This window comes from Zingiber officinale, chromosome 2A, assembly GCF_018446385.1.
Source record: "Zingiber officinale cultivar Zhangliang chromosome 2A, Zo_v1.1, whole genome shotgun sequence".
In the NCBI taxonomy this organism is placed as follows: domain Eukaryota; kingdom Viridiplantae; phylum Streptophyta; class Magnoliopsida; order Zingiberales; family Zingiberaceae; genus Zingiber; species Zingiber officinale.
This window is the reverse complement of record NC_055988.1, coordinates 167,909,495-167,919,942: the sequence shown is the minus strand read 5'-3', so window position 1 is coordinate 167,919,942 and position 10,448 is coordinate 167,909,495. Positions and strand designations below refer to the sequence as shown.

The following is a 10,448-nucleotide window of genomic DNA, read 5'->3' as shown; positions in this document are numbered from 1 at the left end:
CACAATTGACTGACACTTAGGAGATTAAAAGTCATCCCCTTGACTAGAAGAACATTCTTGATGTGGAGACATTCGGATATATGAATGTCTCCAACCCCTATAACCTTAAGACTACCATTATTGCCAAAAGACACATTACCTCTATTTTTATTTTGTATGGTAGAGAATAGTGACTTGTCCCCTATCATGTGCTTGGAGCATCCACTATCAACAAACCAAGTTGATAGACGCTCCCCCTCGACCAATGCCTACAAGACACGAAAGACGGATGTTTTAGGTACCCAAATTCTGGGACCTAATGCATCTACAATGAGAGACCTAGGCACCCATGCCTTAGTCACCTTCTTCCTAGTCTCATGAACCCTAGAAACATGTGTTCTATGAAATTGGGTTCTTGACACTAAAGAAATAAAGCTAGACTCCTTAGGTTGGTATCCTAATCCAGCCTTGTTGTAAACCGCCCTTTGGGCATTTAGAATCATGTCTAAGGTCTTAGAGCTGGTTGAGAATTTCTCAAGCATTTTCTTGAGCTTCTCAATTTCACCCTTCAAGGTTTTGTTTTCATCCTCTAGGGCCTCTTGATAAAGGTCATCGACCTCATCTTCCCTAAGGGCCCTTAATTTCTCTATTTCATCTTTTAGCAGTTTAGTTTCTGTTTTTGATTTTTTAAGGGAAGTAGACAAATGTGCAATTGTTTTATAACACTTTTCTAAATGGGGAGAGGTTACCTCTTCATCATCCGAAGATGATGAAGTCGCGGCTGAAGAGCTTGAGTCCTCACTCTCGGACTCGGACTCCTCTCTTGCCATGAGGGCTAACTGCCGTGTACTCTTCTCCCTCTTCTCTTCCTCAGATGAACTTGAAGAAGACTCATCCCATGTAGCTTTTAGAGCCTTCTTCTTTTTGACTATTTCCTCCTTCTTTTTGGCTCGTTCCTCCTTCCTTTTTAATTTCGGACACTCGCTCCGATAGTGTCCCTTTTTGCTGCACTCATAACATGTAACATTAGTTTTGTCAATATTTTGTTCACTAGGTTTACCTTTCCCTTTGTATCTTCTGCTCCTTCTCATGATTCTTCTCACGAAGTTGGCCATCTCGCTTGATGATGATTCACCTTCATCATCGGACTCGGAGGAAGATGAAGATGAAACAATTTCTTTCTCCTTCTTCTTTTCTTTCTTTCTTCTTCCCTCCTTGCTCTTTTCTTCTGCAACCAAAGCAATACCTTTCTCTTTTTGCCCTTTGTTAGCAAGTTCATGTAATTCCATTTCACAAAAAAATTCATCTAACTTAACAATGGAAAGATCCTTGGATACCTTGTAGGCATCCACCATGGATGACCACAAGGCATTCCTAGGAAAAGCTTTTAGAGCATACCTTACGAGGTCACGGTTTTTTACTCGTTCATCCACCGAATGGAGACCATTGATGATCTCCTTGAACCTTCCATGTATCTCACTTACAGTTTCATTTTCCTTCATGACAAGGTTCTGTAGTTGGTTTAGGAACAAATCCCTCTTGGCGATCCGAGAGTCTCGAGTCCCTTCTTGGAGCTCGATGAGCTTGTTCCATAGATCCTTCGCACTTGTGAAAGGACCAACCTTGACAAGTTGATCCTTGGCTATCCCACATTGCAAAGTGACAACCGCCTTGGCATCGGCTTGTCCCTTGCGAGTTTGCTCGGTTGACCATCTCGATGAGTCAAGTTCCTTACCTTCTTCGTCCTTTGGAGGTGAGAATCCCTCCTTGACGGAGAACCACATGGAGATATCGGTCTTGAGGTAATACTCCATGCGGCTTTTCCAGTATTGAAAATCTGCTCCATCGAAATAGGGTGGACGGTTGGTGCTGAGTCCCTCCTTCATGGCCATTGTTTAGCTCTTTGGGTTGTTAAGCCGAAATGAAGAGCACCAGGCTCTGATACCACTTGTTGGGATCTTAGATGGCTAGAGAGGGGGGGGGTGAATAGCTCCTTTAAAAACTTAAACGAAAACTTCTACACAGATAATCGTTAGCACAGCGGAATTAGACAACTAAAAAAGGGAAAAACATAAGCACACTAACACTAGGATTTACGAGGTTCGGGGATAACTTGCCCTTACTCCTCGGCGTGTCCGTAAGGTGGACGACTCCTTGATCTTCGGTAGATCGCACCCCGGATAAATTTCGGCTAAAGATCCTCCTTTTCGGTGGAGTAACCTCTCCACAGAGATCACAAGAGTAGCTTTGAAAGTGAAGCACAATTACTTACAGAGTGTGGCTAAAGGATTTAACAGTTTAACTTACAGCCACGAAGCAGAAAAACAACAACAGGAGGAATCAGCCAAGAGCTCAACGAAAACGCATAGCCTCTTGCTTGAACGACAGAGAGAGTTTTTCCAGACTATTAGCGATCCTCTCCTCTTCCTCCTTCTTATTTCTCTGCTTTCTTCACTGCGTTTGCCTGCATCGAATCACTGCAAACCAGTAGCGTATCACTGTCGCCAAACCAGGCGTCGCCAATCACGCTTCTTCCTCATCTGAACTCACACCAATACCATCCTTGGTCTTCACTGGTGTCTCTGAGCTCGAACCAATAAGGAAGAGTCAAGTCGATCGCAGCCAGTGAACCAACTGAACAAGCCAGTGAACGTTGACGCTTCTTTTGCACAATTTGCAGCGATAACCGTAGAAAACCATTTTGTTTTATTCCTTTGATAGTCATTGATTTGAATTCAAACATCACCATGGTACCGCATCAGAACTCAAAAAGCTCACAAGCGGATGTTAGATCGATGCATCGAAACGAGTCGAAATCTCGAGAAGTAGCGGAGACATGCGACATCGTGGATCGGCCGCCAGACCGATCCATGGTTCTGGACCGATCGGAGATCGGTCCGGAAGATCCCGATCGGCGTGGACCGATCATACTATATGTGGATCGGTGACCGTTCCACGCTTTCTCAACGTTTCTGATTCCTGATCGGTCACCAGACCGATCAGATAACCCATGTATCGGTTACCGATCGTCCACGATCGATCGCTAACCCGTATTACAGGAGTTCGATCGTCCACGATCGATCGGTTAACCCACGAATGTTTACGTAGGATCCCGATCGGTCACCAAACCGTCGATAGCCCATGAAAGTTCGTAGTTACCGATCGGTCACCCGACCGATCGCTGATCTGAGTATCCGATCGGTGCAGACCGATCCAGACGATCATAGATCACTGGATCGGTCTCAGACCGATCCAATGCTACCGAGGGAGTTTTGCAGCTTTCCAGCCCGAAACCCTGAGGTCTTCCTGGTCCCGAGACCGAGCTACCGAGCCCTCTCTGACCTAGTCCGGAGAACGAGCTACCGAGCCCTCTCCGACCTCATCCGGTCCAGAGAACGAGCTACCGAGCCCTCTCCGACCTCATCCGGTCCAGAGAACGAGCTACCGAGCCCTCTCTGACCATTCCGTGCCAAGTCATCATACTTGGACTTTTCCCGTGCCAAGCTCCCTGCTTGGACTTTTTACCAGATGTCTGGTCAACCTTGACCCATCTGGATTTCCCTTGCCTGGCTTCACTCACCAGGACTTTCCCTCCCAACTGATCAACCTCGATCAGTAGTCATTCTGAGTTAAATTAATATCTGATACAAACTTAAATCAGTGTCAACATCAAAACAATAGCCAGGTCAGACTGTATCAACAAAGGTGAACTCTTGCAAATAAGCCACCCACTTGGCATGTCGCCTGCTCTACTTGTATTGACCATTGATATACTTTAATACTTCATGATCAGTAAATATGATGAATTCTTCTGTACTAGGTAATGTTGCCAATGCTTCAAGGACTGCACAATGGCATAAAACTCCAAGTCATAGGTAGAATACTTTTTCTTAGACCAGAAGACATTCTTGTTGGTGCAATCGACCCTAGGGTTTTGATGTTTGACAATATACCTAAGTCTGGTTAGTTTGGCCAAGGGTTGATCTAAATATGACTTGATGTTTGGAAGAGAAAACTCTAGTCAAGACTAGATGATTAGCAAAGGTAAGTCCTAACCAAAGGATAGGAAGGTGAGAAGTCTACTGAGTGACTAGTCCTAACTGGAGGTTAGGCAAAGTGAAAGTCCTGGTGAGTAAAGCTGGTCCCTAGTGAGTGAAGTTAGGTGGTGGAAGTTCTGGTGAGTGAAGTCGGACCCTAGTGAGTGAAGCTAGGTAGTGGAAGTCCTGGTGAGCCAGGCCCTAGTGAGTGAAGCTAGGTGGTGAAAGTCCTGGTGAGTGAAGCCAGACAATGGAAGTCCTAGTGAGTGAAGCCGGGTAACCCTAGGGGAGGTAACCCTAGGTTATATGTGACTGACTAGTTTTCGGTCGACCGCGGCGGTCGGCGATCGACCGGACCAGCGAATCTTGAAATCTATTAACACTACTTTACTGCTTTATCTATTGTGCTAATTCAGTGTTGCAAGGAAGTCCAGCTAGGTCAACGGGCCGATCGGATAGTTGACATTAAGTCCAGACAAGGTCAACGGGTTGTCTGGATATCTGACAAGATAGTAAGTTGAGGTAAGTCACTGGAGGAGAGTGACTTTGTGAGGACGCGTTCCTCGTTTGAGAAAACAATAGACGTTGATCCAATTTAGATCCATTTGGGAAATCTAAGTTGAGATCTTGAGTAGATTTTGGTCTCGAGGAGACAGAATCTAATTACTACTCTATTTATTATATTGTGCTAACTTTGTTTTGCACTGTAGTATAATTTTTATTATCTTGTAGGAAAATGAGTTGCTGGAAAAAAGGGGTTCGGACGCTCGGAAGGGATCCGAGCGCCCTGAGCTGGTCCGAGCGCCCAGAAGGGATCCTAGTGCCCGGAGCTAGTCCAAGCGCCCATAATGCTAAAACTTAGCTCGTCTCCAGCTTGGAGCACACTGATTGGGTAGGCCGACGTCACGGTCCAGGTGCCTAAAACTGCTTATATAAGCAACCTTCCACCAAGAGCCAGAAAATAACTTTCTACCACGATTGCTCTATTGCGCACTACTCTAAGGACGCTCCTGTGATGCTGCGAAGTACCTCTGACAACCTGCAACTCAGTTTTAATTTCCTTGTTGTCGATAATTTAGTTTTATAGTTCATGTACTAATCTTATAACTCTTTTTATGAACTATTAGTGGATTGCCCAACGAAAACACTCGATGAGTGCGAGCCTTAGAGTAGGAGTTGACGAAGGCTCCGAACTAAGTAAAAACTTAGTGTATTAACATTGTTCTTATTTTTCTATTTCCGCTGCTTACTCGATTATGTTTCAACGATCGCTATTCACCCCCTCCTCTAGCGTACTTTACGATTCAACAATTCTTACTAAAGAAAGCAACTAGTTGTCGAGATTGACTCGGAGCACCCCCTGATACATATGCTGTTGGATTTTAAGGGATGTCCTAAGGTAATCGCCTTATGATCTTTTATATATATATATATATATATATATATATATATATATATATATATATATATATATATATATATTACTATTTGAGTGCACATTCTCTATGTGTATAATTGGATCTTAAACTCACGTATTGAATGTCCGTGATACAATTCATAGCATGAGAGAACTTGTGATTGAATCACAACTTGTGAGTATCTCTACATGTGACACCATAAATGTATTGAAATATTCCCTAGTCGATGAATTGATGAGTTCAGACATCATCAATTTTGATAGACTAACACGAGTTATACTCCTTGGTTCAACCAAGTAGCTATTTTCTCACAGGCTGGAGATATTGGGATGTCGAGAATTAAACGTGGATGCTAGTTCTGGTAACTAGTTCATTGGAATGACCTGCTATAAGACTTTATATGGTTCTCTACATATATAGATATGTCAATGAAGCTCTTACTATAGCTCGAGTACAAGTTTCCTTCGACTTAAGATTTACAAGTCATTTTGATCATGGAGGTTTATACTTTGACATCTTAAGCAAGCATCTCATTGAGGTGTGGACTAGGGATGATTGAGTATAAGTCGAAGTGCTCAAAGGTGTTTGGATAGTCCACAGAGGATTGCCCGCTCCTTGCAAGCAGAAGTATACTCTATGGCCACTCGTTAGGATTATTACTCAAAGTTTTTGGACAAAGCATCACATGTTAAGAGTACGAGACTCTTAGACAAATGTCGGAGTAATTTGAATCGGTAGAACGAGGAAGTATTACTTAGGCTAGGTGTGACGTAATCAACATAGTAGGGACTAACAGATAGACCATGTCCTGAACCAAGTTGGTATAAGACGAGTGAAAGGAATATGACATAACTTACTATAGCTGCTGAAGGGTTTGGAAGTGGTTCCGAGATTAACCTATGATTTTTTGGTTAATTGGAGATCATGATATACTATTAAGTGTCACTCATGATCGTTCCATAATTAATGATTAATTATGGATGACTAACATAACCGAGAATCTATAAGGTCACACGCACTACGAGTTTATCTAAGAGACATAAACGAGTTTGAGAATTGAATTCTCAGATCGAGAGAGATTAAGTCTGGTTGGACCAGACGAAAGACAAATATGGAATCAAAATGGTGCAACGGAAGCACGGATGAATCACGTCTTTTGAAGACGAGTTGGACTCTTTTTAGTTTAATTATAAACTAAATTAGTTTGGTTTAATAAAAAAGGCTCTTAGTTTTAAATCAAATATGATTTGGTCTTGAACTAAATATGATTTGGTGTTCAACCAAACTTAAAACTATTGGTATAGATTGTGGGTCAAAGGATACCGACTTGGATTTGATCCAAATCCAATTATATGGATATATATATTAGAGATATATATATTATATAGATACAGACAAGTAAAAGGAAGAAAAAAACGTGAGAGATTTTAAAAGAAAAAAAGGGTTTTCTTTTGATCTCCTCTCTCCTCTTCTTCGGTCTCACGCCGCCGACGACGAAAAGGAAAACCGAGTTTTCTCTTCGCCGCCGCTGCCACCCAAAGAAGCATCGACGCCCAGTTTCACCGGCCATTGAAGCAGGCCAATGGAACTCCGGAGAACCGTCGCCGACACCAAGCCGCCGACGGCAGCCGGAGAACCAACGAACAGCAGCCTATGGCTGTTGTCCCGTGGGTGTAGCCACCACCGCCGACCTCCGGACTTGATGCCGTCATCCAGGGGAGATCGTCGCCAAGTTGAGGTTGCTAAACCTCTGCCGGACTTGTTGCTATGGAGGTGCCATCGTCCATAGTTCCTACCGCCGCCGGAAGAGCAGCAATTTGTTGCTGCTGCCGATTATACTTTCGTTGCCGCCGACGAAGTGCTGCTCTGCTCAGGCAATTTCTGTGCTGCTGGAGAATGGTTGATCCTCCCAGCCATGTTGCTGCATCACCGGAAATCTGTTCCGGCTAAGGTTTTGGCTGCTGAACGACTGTCCCTTGATGGCAGCGGGGTTTTGCCTCCAAACAGCAGCATCCGATATTGCCATTCATCACGTTTCGTGTCGTTTGGTTATCTTGACCGCCGGACATGAATCAGACCATGATCCCTCTCTCGGATCGAACCGCCTCTCACCTTCAGCTAGTACCAAAACGGAGACACGACTTGGACTTATTGAAGTCGTCTTGAAAATAGCTAGACATGGATACAAGTAGAGACGAGGCTCGTGCGTCGCTTGGTTGATCTTCTTCCCACTCTGAATCATCCGATGGAATCTTCTACGCATCATCTGTCAAGTATATCTAGCGTAAGTTTACTTTCCGTAAAATTTTAATTATGCGATCATGTCTAGTATGTTGTATCCTTGTTTTAGCACGCATCACATTGGGTTACCCAACATATGTCAGATGCATCACAGTTGACCTCGAATAATCTGTCAAAATCAAGAAGGGCCTGAACGGGTGTTTCGATCATCCTTTATTTGACCAGTTGAAAGCTAGCTTCTGTTTTTTCAGACCACTTGAACTCCCTTTCCTTGAGATACTCGGTGATAGGAGCAATGAGAGTGCTAAAATTTCTAATGAACTGGCGGTAGAAAAAAACTAAACCATGGAAGCTTCTGACATCATGCAAAGTCCTCGGTTGAGGTCACTCTAAGACTGTATCTATCTTTATTTGATCTGCATGTATACCATCAGTAGACACAATAAACCTGAGAAAAGTTACCGATATAGTAGAGAAAGAGCACTTCTTCTTGTTTACAAATAAGTAGTTCATTTTTAGCTTTTCGAAGACAGCACGGAAATGATCAAAATGTGATGCCCATGTCGGATTGTAAATGAGGATGTCGTTAAAATATACCATCACAAACTTTCCCATAAAGGGTCGCAAGATCTGATACATAAACCTCATGAAGGCATTAAGCGCATTAGACAGTTCAAAAGGCATTAAGCGCATCGGACAGTTCAAAAGGCATGATCATCCACTCATATAGCTCATGCTACATCTTGAATGTCGTCTTCCATTCATCACCAAGCCTTATTCTGATGTAGTGATATTCACATTTAAGGTAAATTTTTTAGAAGACCTTAGAACCGGATAGCTAATCCAACATGTCGTCCAAGTGGGGAATTGAAAACCTGTACTTTACTATAATCTTGTTGCTGGCTCTGTTATCGACACATATACGCCATGAGTCATCCTTCTTCAGTTTAGTAGAGCAGGAACTGCACAGGGACTTATGCTCTCTCAGATGTGTCCTTTTTCCAGCAACTCCACCACTTGATGTTGTAATTCTTCTGCTTCCTTAGGGCTAAGCCGATAAGCTGGCCGATTAGGCAAACTCGACCCTGGAACAAGGTCAATCTGATATTGGATATCTCGCAAAGGCGGTAGCCCAGAAGGAAGATCCTCCGACATCAACTCATCAAAATCTGCTAGTAGTTGTTGTACTTCGGTTAGTAACTCAGTGTCCATGGTCGGAGCAATGCTTTGGCATGGTAGAAAAGCATATACAACTCCTTGCTCCACTTCATCTAAAACCTTGGATATAAAAGGCATATTAGTATTTTTAGCTATCAGAATTCGAGTAGTTCCTTCCCGTCACGGAGCCAACACAACTTTCTTTTTTCCTTTGACATTAAGGATATAGGTATTCTTCCGCCTATCATGAACATCACTGCGATCATACTGCCAAGGTCGCCCTAACAATACATGGCATGCATCCATGACTACCACATCACATCAAGTACTATCAAAATATATGTCAATTGAAAAAGAAATCAGACATCGTCGGTCTACTGTTACCTTGCTTTCTTTATTTATCTAAGATAACTTATAGGGTTTAGGATGATGGTTTGCCTTCAATTTTAATTTCTAGATAACATATGTGAAGATTACATTCTCACAACTGCCATTGTCGATAATCATTTGCAGACCTTATCCACGATGGTGTAAGTAGTATGAAAAATATTAGTTCTCAATCAATCATCCCCCGAATTGCTCTTGGGAGTCAGCAGACTCTTACGAACGACGAAAGCCTCATGACCATCGCCATAAATCACTTCGTCAGATGATTCATAAATTAGATCTACAATTGTTATTGTATCTTCTATCACTTCTCCCTCGATCAACAAGTTTTTGCCCTTCAAATCAGTAGAAGAGAGCTTCCTACGTGGGTACATAATATGTCCTTGTTCACCACATTGATAACATCTGACAGGGGCCTTAGAGTAAACCTGTGGTGACCACTGCGGTGGTCACTGCGATGGTTGCTGTGGTGGTCACTGTGATGGCTGCTGCCGTGTAGGACGAGGATTTTGAGGGTGACCTGGTTGATTGTTCTGGTCGTCTCTCCCCACTGGTTTCCTATTTTATAGGCTCGTACAACTATATCCTTGAGTGTAAAGGAGACAGACAACCACTCTAGTTGATAATGTAAGATCTCGAGATCAGAGCATGATTAACGGTTCTGGTCCCTTGGGATTTCTAGCTGTAGAGGATTGTTCCCTTGGGGTGGTCTCGAGATTGTCTGACAGACATCAATATTTTGATTGTAATACCCCCATTCTGAAATTCTGGTTAAGTATGACTTAAAAGGTTAGATAGTATTATCCGTATCATCAAGGTGCGCCTTCCTTTTCGGAAGCCCAAACTTAAGAACTCCAAAGTTAAGCGTGCTTGGCTTGGAGAAATATGAGGATGGGTGACCTCCTGGGAAGTTTTTCAGGGTGCGTGCGAGTGAGGACAAAGCATGCTGAAAGGACCTCTGGTGATCTGTGGAGCTAGTCGTCAACCCGATGGGCAATTCTGGTGGCGTTCCCGGTTCGGTCCGGGTGGGACCCGCCCAGGCCCGGGCGTTACAGATGGTATCAAAGCGACCTTGCAACCATGAGTGTGCCTGTGGCAGGAGCACCCAAGGTACCACCTAGTAAGGGAGATTTTGGGATTTGTCTATGGTGTAATTCATGGTTACACAACGAGGGCGTTGTATCTTTAAGTGAGGGTGATTGTAATACCCCGGTTCTGAGATTCTGGT

General features: G+C 43.4%; 1 pseudogene; it reads left to right on the top strand.

Moving 5' to 3' along the window:
- Positions 1-9,769: 9,769 nt before the first annotated feature.
- LOC122044813 lies at positions 9,770-9,951 on the top strand (annotated as a pseudogene).
- Positions 9,952-10,448: the final 497 nt, after the last annotated feature.